The 13034-nt window shown below is 40.6% G+C and overlaps 1 long non-coding RNA gene across 1 annotated transcript; it reads left to right on the plus strand.

The window, feature by feature from the left end:
• Nucleotides 1-11523: 11523 nt before the first annotated feature.
• LOC141633822 (uncharacterized) lies at nt 11524-12669 on the plus strand. The gene is made up of 3 exons (XR_012538574.1): nt 11524-11612; nt 12085-12255; nt 12369-12669. It is a non-coding gene; the product is annotated as an uncharacterized LOC141633822 (long non-coding RNA).
• The last annotated feature ends 365 nt before the right edge of the window (nt 12670-13034 follow it).

The raw sequence follows: 13034 nt of genomic DNA on the forward strand, positions 1-13034 counted from the left end.
GAACAGGTGTCGGGACACGCCCAGACGTACCGGGTCCGGAAGCCAACCGGATCCCCTGCCAGACGTCGTGTCTCAACCACATGAGTCCCTCCATGACTCAAGTCATTAATATGCACATCCCTTTTAGAGTGGGAAGCTCCAAGAGGCGACTAAGGCGTAAGACGGTCTCTCAGCCGTCTTACGTCTCCAAAACAACAACACAAATCCTCCAACATATACAATCACAACCGTCACAATATGAAATGCATGACAAACAATATATACACCATGACATGCCAAACATGCCATGGATACCAGTTCCTCAAATATTCCGACTCCCCGAGTCGTCATGATCAACAACATGCAATACGGCTCACTCAATGCAATTAAATGATAAAAGACTCATTTTTTTAAATAAAAACACAATGAAACTGAGTAGGATAATCCTACCTCACAGCAAATCCGCATAAGCAATTCATCGCACAAGCTAGGCCCATTTCGTAAAACCGTCTCAGAAAACCCATCTCCTAAAATACGATAATAATACAAATACGTATAAATATACTAATCTAATTAAATTATAATTATAATTATATATTTTAATATAATTAAATTCAAATCCCGACTAACATTCCCCCTCTAACCATGGCTCGAAACCCATCTCACAACCCACTATACGATAATTAAAATCCGTCTCAAACTTCACCCAAAACCCGTTATCCCCCTCACAAACACACGGTTTGAACCGTGTGCTTGAACCACCAAACTACCCCGAGATAATAGCCAACCACCCCCGACCACCACGGCCAACACCACCACCGCTGTGGCCTCCCCTAACCAAAGTTGCCCCACCGTCAGCCCTCCACGGCAGCAACAACAGTGGCGGCCATCAACAACAACACCAACCAACAATAACAACAACAAACATGCTACAAACACCACTAAACCACCACGGCATCCACCACCGTGGGCCGCCACTATGGCCCCACCTAGTCACGGTGGTCACCACCTCTACCACCACCATAAACGACCATGACAACAACAACAATAACCACGACCGAACACTACAACCACCACAACTCGCATCCGTACACCCTCTTTTCTAACCCAGATCCCGGCCACCACGAACACCCATTCCACCGCCCAAGACCACCATTATACTCTCCCCAATACCCTCGACACAAACAACCGCTGTCAGTCATGGTAAGAGGGTTACATACCAATCTTAAGACGGTCACACAAAATAGCTAGAAACCCTTATACATACACGGTCAACACGGTTTTTGGGTGGTCATCGGTGGTCAATGACGGTTAGAGGGGAGTCGGGGTCAAGGCGGGTCAAAGGTATTAATTAAATAATATAAATGCTAGTTTAAGACGGTATTACCTTACGAACTCTAGGCGGAGGGACAAAATCTTTTCCTCTTCTAAACTCTCTCTTTTCTCCCTTTTTTCTCTCTTATTTGTGTGGTGGAAATGTGATGAGTTAAATGACATAGGATAAAGTAGTATGGGTGAGGGTATGTATATAAGGATAGAATGGTAGGTGGGAGTATATAATACATGTATTATGTATTATTATTATTATCATTATTATTTACTACTATTATTATCATTCCATCTCAAGCCCAACTCGCTAAATACGATAAAATATTATTATTATATAATTATTAAATACGGAGTATTACAGTTTATGATCTTGAAAAGTAAAGAATCAAGGTGCATACTAGTTTTAGAGAAGGTTTTTTCCTTTTACTTAACTTGGTCTGCCTTTCTTCACTTCTAGACTTTCTACATACTACTATGCTTCAGTCTCTTATTTATAAGATTAGGCTAAAGTTGTCTGATTGGGCTTCTCATATGGTCTCCTATACTGGTAAAATATAATTGATAAATTCACTTATTTTTGGTTTGCAAAATTTATGGAGTACTTGTGTTATTCTTCCTACAGAAACTATCAAAAGTTTTAACAAGCTCTGTAATTTTTTTTGGGGATTAGTCCTGACCAAAGAAGGATTTGCTAAATAAGTTGGTTTGGTATATGTAAGCGAAGATCTGAAGGGGGCTTAGGGACTAAGGAAGTGTTGATCTGGAACAAATCACTAATTTTCAAATGGATATGGATGTGTTTTAGTTCTGATAACATTTGGGTTAGATGGTGAAAGAATATCCCCCCTATATAAAAGTGTGCAAGGATGTTTTAAGGGTGTGCATTTTGGCAAAAAATGTGGAATGAATAGTACAACTTTTTTTGTCTTCTTGTGGTTTGGGCTAGGTAATTAGGCCTTGGCGTGCATTTTCTTTTGTGGGATACTAAACATAGGCATATTACTTGTCGTGCGTGTTGTTGGCCCTGCATTTTCTTTTCTGATTATCACCCAAGCTCTCAATCCCTCGGTTTATTCCTCTCATCTCGTCTCCCACGTGCTCTACTCACTTCCTCACCACTTATTCCTCTGCTCTTTCTTCAACCACACACACACACACACATACACACACACACACACACACACACACACACACACACACACACACACACTTTCACCTTTTCCCTTCACATTCACTCACACTTTCACAAACACTGAATTTGATGACCGCTACAACCAAGCAAGACATCGGAATCAACGTCGGAAGATTGGGCATCAATGATAACGATTTCAGGTTATTGAAGAATTAGGGTTTTCACCGCTACATAAAATACTCTTGCTTTTATTTTGTGAGTATCATAAAATTCAGATATAAGTGAAGTATTTGATGGATATGTGCTGATGCGTGTTATTTATATGATGTTTTACATCCCATTTTACACGCATTTCAGAGCTCATTCTTGTAGTTTGTGCTACATTTCTCCCTATTTCCGTCTACTTCCGTATTTTGTACATTATTGCAGAAATATGGAGAATTCAACGGGAAATCAAGCCAAATCCGTCCCCGAGTAATTTGCATTGCAAATGACGTAAAGGAATTACTTAAGGAACGAGCTTGGTGCACAATTCAAGGCCCAAAAGACAAGTCCACATGTTTTGAGAAGTCAAGTAGCAGCTCCATTAGTCGATCGACCATCACCCTCGGTCGATCGACCAATGTTCGGGTTCCGTGCTACTTTGTTTCTTTCGAGGAGATCGATCGACCAAATTTATCGGTCGATCGACCAGATTGCTATTCCGCATTTGAGAATTTGAAGACCGAGAAAACGCAAGCCCATGATGCTAGGTTTAGGAAATAAGATTTTACGTTATTTGCTATATAACGTAACATAAAACATTCAGTTTATCATCGAAGTTTGGATCGAAGTTTTTATCTAAGTTTCATACAAGAACTTTCACTTTATTCATTCGAGTAATTAGGGTTTGGAACATCGTTTTAGCATTGGAATTCTGTTCTTGTTCTTAATCTTTCCTCCGAAATCTCGGTATTCCTTCCGCCTAATTCCAGTTTATTGTTTTACTTTCATCATTAGTATAGATTTGATAGTTAGTATCCCGAAAGCCAATTATCGTATTATCGTTGTTTATTATTTACTTTAAGCATGAATTCAAGAATCGTTATTAGTTTTATTGTTGTTATCACTTTCATCATGAGTAGCTAATTCTATAGTGCTAGGATGTAGGCGATTTATGGCATAGGCGGCAATAGATTTTATACGGTGTCTCAGCGTGTTGGTCGATCGACGACATTGTCGGTCGATCGATCGACCTCGTTGGGTTTTCCCTCGTTTTAATTGAATTTAACCTTGTGTTTAACGAATCGAATGCATGCGACCAGTTAGATACCTATTTTGTGACCGACCCATTAGATCGAAAGATAGGGAAAGTTATTTGACCATCAATTAAATCGACTAAACCGTGCTAAGATCGAAAGATAGGTATAGTTTAGACCGTTAGTCACTTTTCAGACGAAAGTCGGTATTAGTGATATTAGGGACCTATAGCGAGATCGAAAGATGCTATTTGTTAAGAGTGGACCGAGAGGACCTCTTTATTTCCCGCCTTACCCGTGTTTGATTCAGACCGACTTAGTTTGTCTTTGCCGCCGAAGCTATAAAGAACCGACCATCCTAGTACCCTTCTTTTATCTCTTTTAATTCGTTTATTTAGTTTATTATCTTTGTTCACTCTTAGCTGTAGACCAATTCAATTCAACCCCCACAATAGTTACCTCGATCAACATAAATCAACTAAACTTTACAACCGCCTCCTTGTGGGTCGACCACTGTTACCACTAGCCTAGGTTAGTCTTAATAGGAGATTATAAATTTTATCTTTGGTACTCACAACGACGGGTATCAAATTTTGGCGCCGTTGCCGGGGAGGCAATAGTCCTAATTTTAGTTGTTTTTATTTTTAGTCTTTCTTAGTTTAAGGGGCATCCGTTCCTTAAACTTTTCTTATATTCTTTTTGTAGTTTCTTCTTATGCGCAGGTCACGGGGTGGAGAATTAGTACCGTTGAACCCTGAGCTTGAAAGATCCTTGCGCGAGTTGAGACGAACACAAAGGATACTACCGACAGAGGAAGAGCTGAGTACTCTGTCAAGCTATCACGAGAACGAACTGTTCAAGATAATCCACCATCTTCGCCTTGCCCACTTCTTCACCGAGACAGTTATTCTCCGGAAATTCCAGTCATGGCCGAGGAAGCAAGTATAGCTAGTTATTCTGAGCTGACAGCCAATAACTTATATAAGGGGTTCGAGCTACCAGGTGATGCCAGGAAGTTCGAACCAAAGCCTGCCTACATCACTATGGTTGAGAGAAACCAGTTTGGGGGAGCTGCAAATGAAGATGCAGCTAAGCATATGGAGACCTTTATTGACTACTCATGTTCCATACCTCCACCACCGGCGTGACCCAAGACCAGATCAAGGAGACTATGTTAATCTTCTACCTTCGTGATGCTTTAAGGGAGTGGTATAGAGATTTGGACCGAGCCGTTCAGGGGATCACCGATTGGAATACATTGGCATTGGCGTTCTACAAGAAGTACTTCTCTGCTTCAAGGACGATCGCTATTAGAGCTCAAATCACGGGCTTTAAACAAGGGCCAGATGAGAATTTCCACGAGGCATGGGTCCGATTCAAGAAGTTGGTGCGAACCATACCGCACCATGGGTTCGAAAAATGGAGTCTGTGCAATCATTTCTACAATGGGTTGTACGACGATCGAGGGGCCATTTTGATGCTTTGCAGCCAACGGAGATTTGCTGAAAATTTGGGAGCAACCAAGGGGTGGAAGATCATTGACGATCTAGCTACCCACAAGGCCGAGTATGGGAATTCTAGAGGGAACCAGAGGAGAGCTGCTGAATCCTCCTCTGTCGCTGCGCTTGAGGCTCTTACCGCGAGATTTGACAAGTATGAGCTAGGAGGAGCTTCCAAAGGTGGGATGTACCAAGTCAATGCTGTGTCAGACGGTCCCTTCGTCTGTGAAAGGTGTGGAGGTGAGGGCCATGTCTCGAAAAACTGCCCTAGTCCCTTTGAATCTTGTGCTGCCTTTCAACACTATAGGCAGACCAACACCTACTATGAGCCGAACACCCATCCAAACTTGAGTTGGAGGAGCCAAAATGTCCTTAACCCAACTCAAGCTCCGCCGCAGCAACAACCCTATATACCCCCTCATCAAAAGCAACAACAATATCAGAAACCTCCTTATGTGCCACAAAGAAAACAATCGCAGAATTCTGAATTTTCTGAGCTTAAGAACCTGTTGCTAAAGGAGTCCCAAGCAAGAGAGGCCGGGATGAAGTTACTAGAGAGCCAAATTGCTCAACTGGCTAGCAAAAGTAACACTCGAGCTCCCGGACACTTACCTACTCAACCGGAACAAAAGGAGACCCTAAATGCCATCACTTTGAGGAGCGGGTCCACCCTTGATGGTCCTGCCATGGTCGAGGACGCTGTTGAAAAAGATGAGCCGGAAACAAGTCAAGAGAAAGCTTCAACGAACAAATCAAAGGAAAAGACGTCTGCCAGGTATTTCAGTCGATCGACTGATATACCTAGTCGATCGACTGAAGCACGGGTTACAGGAGCTTCTGGAACTGTACATCTCAGTCGATCGACTGAGGAGAGTGGTCGATCGATCGAGATCGGGCTGGCGATCTTGAAGAATTTCGTCCTTTAATGCCAAATAACCTACGAGACCACTTGTTTCGGGTACCACGGTCCCAAGATTTTAGGACAAGACCCGAGTGCTTGATGGGTCGATCCCCTGGTCCCGGTTCGACCCAATGCCGGTTAATGGTTCTCATTTGAGACGGTCTGAGGAGGGGTCTAGCTTCAACAAAGAGAAGGTGACGGACTTTCAGCCTAAGTCCAAGGACGCCGGCGCGCGTGAATTGGAGGAGAGGGCTAAGGCACACCTCACAGCCCCATATCCGGAGAGACTCGTGCCGACGAAGGAACAAGTATCTTTCAGTAAGTTTGAGAAAGTTATTCGTAGTCTGAATGTACAAGTCCCCTTCCTTGAGTTAGTTAACCAAGTGCCCGCTTATACTAAATTTATGAAACAACTGTTGTCCAAAAAGCGGTCACTTGAAACAAAGGCACACTGTCGCACTCACCAAGGAGTCTTGCTCCTATCTCTCTCTCACACTGCGCCCCATAAGTTAGAGGATCCGGGTAGCTTTTCTGTTCCTTGCAAAATAGGTACCTTTTCAATTGAGAAGGCATTGTGTGACCTAGGGGCTAGTATAAGCGTCATGCCCTTGAGTTTAGCTAGGGGACTTAAGTTGACCCGGTTTGCTATCACATACATGACAGTTCAGATGGCTGACCGATCTGCGGTCGAGCCTATAGGAGTCCTAGAGGACATACCCGTCAAAATAGGGAAGTTTTTCTTCCCTGTTGACTTTGTTGTCCTTGACATGCCCGAGGATGCCCATATACCGATCATCCTAGGAAGGCCGTTTCGCACACCGCCGGTGCGATTATTGACGTAGGCTCTAGAACTTTGACCTTCAAAGTTGGGAAACATTCTATCATCTTTGCCCAACCTCGCTAAAAAGAAGGATCCCATGTGGCTCATTACTTGTAACACGGTTTACGAAAAGAAATCGTACTTTGTGCTTCCCGAATTGTCCGTCCCTATCACTATCGCTTTGTGTTAACCCCTCCGCCCCAGATTGGGAGCAAGAAGGAGGAAGAATCTGTTGTTTTAAATAATGCAGAGAATTTGGTTTGAGGAAGGAAGCGCTACAAGTTGTGCCAGCCGTAAAGAAGCCTATCATTCAAAGAGGAGGCCTTGGATGCCTAAGCTATGGGACTGATGAGGAAGTGGAAGATGAGCCAACCAAGGTGAGACGGTCTGACTTGGATTCCGTTGAACCCAAGGAAATCCTTGATTGGGGAGCTGACAAAGTTGATCCGTTGAGCCCTCCGACTGTCGAAGCTAAGAAGGGTGCAGCTGATGAGATGAGCACCATTGAGGCTACCTCCGGAGCCGTGGCCGACGAAGTGGGCCATACCGTGGTCCTTCTTGATCAACTATTAGTTGATCGATCTCGTTATAAACTTCATTTTATTTGCTTTGTTAAGACATTTTTATTGTTTTTTTTGTGTGCGCGAAAACTTCGCTTTTATTTTGTTTGCTTAGGATTTTCAAGTACTTTAGACTTTTTTCTGGATTTTGCGCAATTTTGGGCGCGTATTATTGTGTACTTGCAGGTATTTAGAGCTTGTTAGCTCAAATCATTGAGCCAACACGAAGAAATAAGACGTTGCAGCAGTGTTTTCAGTCGATCGACTTGTCTTTATGGTCGATCGACTGATCTGCAGGTTTACAGGAGCTACTGTTCACGCTCACTTGGTCGATCGACTGATCTCAGTGGTCGATCGACCGCTGCTGCTGCTGCATTTGTTCATGACCTCTCTCCTGCTATGTTTGATCGATATGCGGACTTAAGGGAGTTTTCTACTCCTCTTTACTTTCCGTCATATTACTTATTTCTTCTGTTCTCTCATTTACGCACAATTTTACCGCTTCCAAATTGTTTTCTCAGCCTTATGCGTGGTATTTTCTCTTTACAGTACTTATTGGTAGCATCAGCTAGCTCATCAAAACCTCCTAGCTCACGCTGGTTTGGGGAGGTTTCCTCTGCTGCGCTTAAAGTCTTGTGAGTTCCATATCTTTCCTTTGTGTCTTGCTTTTTTATTTTCTCGCAAATTCCCATTTCTCTTTTCTTCACTATATGATTTTGCACAATAGGGACATTGTGCGATTTGGTTTGGGGAAGGGTTTTGCGTCGCATATTTGCTTGCATTCACATTTACATTATGTTTTGCATTGCTTTTTCATGTCATATACAAAAATTCAAAAAAAAAAAATTGAAAAATTTCAAAAAAAAATTCCATAAAATGCACGTTTATTTTAGCATATAGGTCGAGTCGGAACGGTAGTATTTCTATGATGATTTTGCATTTGCACCTGTTTTGCCTGAGCCTTGCTAGATTAACATGTTATTAGTAGAATCGTAAATGCATATCTACGAGTTTTCGTTAAAATTATTTGCTGAACTTGAGACTTGACTTTAATAATTGGCAAACTACTTATACTTTCTGAGATTTAGAGCCCATAACTGGTGTCATTCATGACCGGTTTATTTAGGAATGTGAGTAGTACTCCTTATGAGACATGTTTCCTTAATTTGCATGAATATGAATTTGATCTACTTAATACCTGTATGCATTCGGTTTGTGGTTTGTTGACACTTGTGGTAGAGGTTGCCTTTTCTCATTTTACCCATAAGCTCCACACTGCCAAAAATAGCCTTTTTGTCCCATTACTACATCCTACATTTAGCCTGTCCCTCGTCAAGCTAGTAGTCTGTGTTCTTGGGATTGTTACTCGTTTTGGTGGCTTTTGCTCTGTTGAGATGATGATTGGAAAATGAAAAAAAGGAAAGAAAGAAACAAAAGAAAAAGAAAGAAAAAATGAAAAAAAATGATTCGAAAAAGAAATGAAAAAAGAGGTTCTGTACTGTTTATGCAGTCGATCGACTGCCAAATATGGTCGATCGACTGAGATTCGAGGAAGAAGTCAATTCGCATAATTTAATCCTTATCTTTTGGCGATTTTTGCTCCCATGTTTCATTGATATCCTATGGGGAGTTTATTGATTTGATAGTTTGGAGATTGTGAGTTTTGTGCTTGCTATAGCACCATTTCGCTTGATTATGAGCAAGAAGCTGGATGTTGCCACTTGGTTCCGTTTTGGTACTAGCTTGATCACCTGTACCTCCACTTTACCATAAAATGTTTTGCCTCTTCTTACCCATACCTCACATATCCCATATATACCTCGGCATGTGTCATTGGTCATCTGTTTGGTTGGAATGCGTATGCACGGTCGTAGAGGTCATTTTCATATTTTATTGCTGGCATGTTTTCATAGGTCGTAGTTAGGTGAGAGTCTTTACAAAAATTAATTCTTTCTATCTTACATATATATCACCTGTGCTTATTGAGTGATTTGAGCGACCCGCGAGAGTCCAATTTGATAAGCCTCTACAAATGACTCGCCAGTTTAACGACCTCATAACTCGTTTGCATGATTCACATTACTAATTGATTGTTGGTTGTGCATTAAATTGGTTTAGGCTTAACAGTTTGCATTTCGCTCGAGATTGAACTCGTTCCATTAGGTCATTAGATCGAGTCTAGTTCTTGCTTGGGGACAAGCAAGGGTTTGGTTTGGGGAAGTTTGATGCGTGTTATTTATATGATGTTTTACATCCCATTTTACACGCATTTCAGAGCTCATTCTTGTAGTTTGTGCTACATTTCTCCCTATTTCCGTCTACTTCCGTATTTTGTACATTATTGCAGAAATATGGAGAATTCAACGGGAAATCAAGCCAAATCCGTCCCCGAGTAATTTGCATTGCAAATGACGTAAAGGAATTACTTAAGGAACGAGCTTGGTGCGCAATTCAAGGCCCAAAAGACAAGTCCACATGTTTTGAGAAGTCAAGTAGCAGCTCCATTAGTCGATCGACCATCACCCTCGATCGATCGACCAATGTTCGGTTCCGAAGCTACTCGTTTGTTTGGAGCAATCGATCGACCACCTTATCATCGATCGACCAGATTGCTATTCCGCATTTGAGAATTTGAAGACCGAGAAAGCGCAAGCCCATGATGCTAGGTTTAGGAAATAAGATATTACGTTATTTGCTATATAACGTAACATAAAACATTCAGTTTATCATCGAAGTTTGGATCGAAGTTTTTATCTAAGTTTTATACAGTAACTTTCAGCTTTATTCATTCGAGTAATTAGGGTTTGGAACATCGTTTTAGCATTGGAATTCTGTTCTTGTTCTTAATCTTTCCTCTGAAATCTCGGTATTCCTTCTGCCCTAATTCCAGTTTATTGTTTTACTTTCATCATTAGTATAGATTTGATAGTTAGTATCCCGAAAGCCAATTATCGTATTATCGCTGTTTATTATTTACTTTAAGCATGAATTCAGTAATCGTTATTAGTTTTATTGTTGTTATCACTTTCATCATGAGTAGCTAATTCTCTAGTGCTAGGGTGTAGGCGATTTATGGCATAGGCGGCAATAGATTTTATACGGCTGTCTCGCGTGTTGGTCGATCGACTGACATTGTCGGTCGATCGACTGACCTCGTTTGGTTTTCCCTCGTTTTAATTGAATTTAATCTTGTGTTTAACGAATCGAATGCATGCGACCAGTTAGATACCTATTTTGTGACCGACCCATTAGATCGAAAGATAGGGAAAGTTATTTGACCATCAATTAAATCGACTAAACTGTGCTAAGATCGAAAGATAGGTATAGTTTGGACCGTTAGTCACTTTTCAGGACGAAAGTCAGTATTAGTGATATTAGGGACCTATAGCGAGATCGAAAGATGCTATTTGTTAAGAGTGGACCGAGAGGACCTCTTTATTTCCCGCCTTACCTGTGTTTGATTCAGACCGACTTAGTTTGCTGCCGCCCAAGCTATAAAGAACCGACCATCCTAGTACCCTTCTTTTATCTGTTTAATTCGTTTATTTAGTTTATTATCTTTGTTCACTCTTACTGTAGACCAATTCAATTCAACCTCCACAATAGTTACCTCAGACTGAACATAAATCAACTAAACTTTACAACTGCCTCCTTGTGGTTCGACCCTGTTACCACTAGCCTAGGTTAGTCTTAATAGGAGATTATAAATTTTATCTTTGGTACTCACAACGACGGGTATCATGTGCGACAGTACTGCGAGCTACCTGTTTCTCTTTCCTCTGATCAAGGTACTTACTCTTTTTAATTTCTCCTGTTTTGTTGATCATCGATTATGAATATAGTTAATATACTATGAATAAACGAGTGTTTTATATATAAAATGATCGATTGGTATTATATGCGATGCGATTGTTTAGGGTTTTTTATTATGGATTTGATCTTAATGTTTGCTGGGAATTGTGGAAATTTTGATATTGTTTTCTGTAATTAGTTTGTGGTTAAATTGGTGTGATCATTTTTGTTGTCTCTTTTTCTTGGGGGACCGACTCCGTACATGACGTTATTGAGATCGAGTCTACTTCACTGGCACACTGCATCCCCCTTTCTTTGTCGCTCGCGTTTTTCAGCAAAGCTCGTAATTTCCACCATCATTGGTAAGTATTCCTTTTTAATTCCATGTATTTTTGATTTAATATGCTGCAATCAATTTGATAAAAGAGGTTGTTTTCGGATGACCCAAGATGAAAATTACGTCGAGAATTGCTATATGTGCTCATATTTGTTTTTAATTTATACTCCCTCTGTCTCAATTATTTATTTACCATTGATTAAAATACTCCTCACGAAAAATAAAATAGGTAAACGAATGATTGAGACGGGACGGAGGGAGTATAAACATTATTCATTGGTGCCTTGAGCAATCCTTCAAATGGTTAAGGAAGGGAGATTAGATGTAGGCAGTCTTACCCGGCATTACCGACACTAAGAGGTTGTTTTCGGATGACTTATAATAACCATTACGTCAAGAATTGTATGGTCTGACTACTGTTTCGCAATAAAAAGATCGATGATCAGTTTTATGAAATAAACCATTTTGTATTTATATATGTTTTGGAATTGGTGCAGAGGGAGGAAGGTGTATGCAATGTGGTTGGTTGTAGTGTTAACTTGTTAACAATATGATTATGAATAGAATAAAAAGTGGGATGTCAATTGCCGGGATGAAAATTGGCGGTGGAAGGCGGCGTTTTTTATTACTGCTACTTGTGATGATTTTTCTACCATACTTGTTATCTGGTAATTCCCCACTATCATACATTCAGTTCATTTTAGCTAGTCAAAAATTTGGTAGCTCATATGTACTCGGTTTAAGAGAAGCTAAAAAGTAGGATTTTATTTTTATTTGGCAGTTTTAGAGTTGCATCAATTCTCAACCACCATTGATCAACAAAAGAAACATGGGACGAAATCTGATCATTTGATTCTTGGCCCGGCTGCTGGTCAGGGTCTTCGAAATCGTCTACAGTGTCAAGGCAAGTTAAACTGAATTTTTCTATTGAAATGTACGTGACAGACTGACAGGGGCAATTCTTCTTAATGTGTGGAAACGTAGAGCAGAGAACGACTTATATTCACTTTGTCATTTTTTTGGGTTTATCATATTATGTAAATGAAGTCGTGATTATGAGAAAATTGTTGTGGGTTATTGTTATTGTTTAATGTTATTGCTATAGACTTAGAGGGTTACTCTTTCACATGAACATGACTATCTTTATTGAGTATTGCAATGTTGTCATTCACCTTACCTTATCATGTTATTTGTAATCATCGTTGCTTTGCTATTTAGTAACAACTAATTATCTTGTTCGGAGTATTATTATATTTGGAATATTGATGTTGTGCAGGTACAAAATCATTGAACACAACTCGTCACGTTGCTTCACACAGCTCGAAGTCCGGAGATAATGTTGCCTTTGTTACTGTATTTACCATTTCTTACAATTCTTCAAGAGAGAATCATGAAAACAATAAATTCTCTGATATTGTGACTATCGGAAATTCTTCATATACAAAGT

Source organism: Silene latifolia, chromosome Y (genome assembly GCF_048544455.1).
Source record: "Silene latifolia isolate original U9 population chromosome Y, ASM4854445v1, whole genome shotgun sequence".
NCBI lineage: Eukaryota > Viridiplantae > Streptophyta > Magnoliopsida > Caryophyllales > Caryophyllaceae > Silene > Silene latifolia.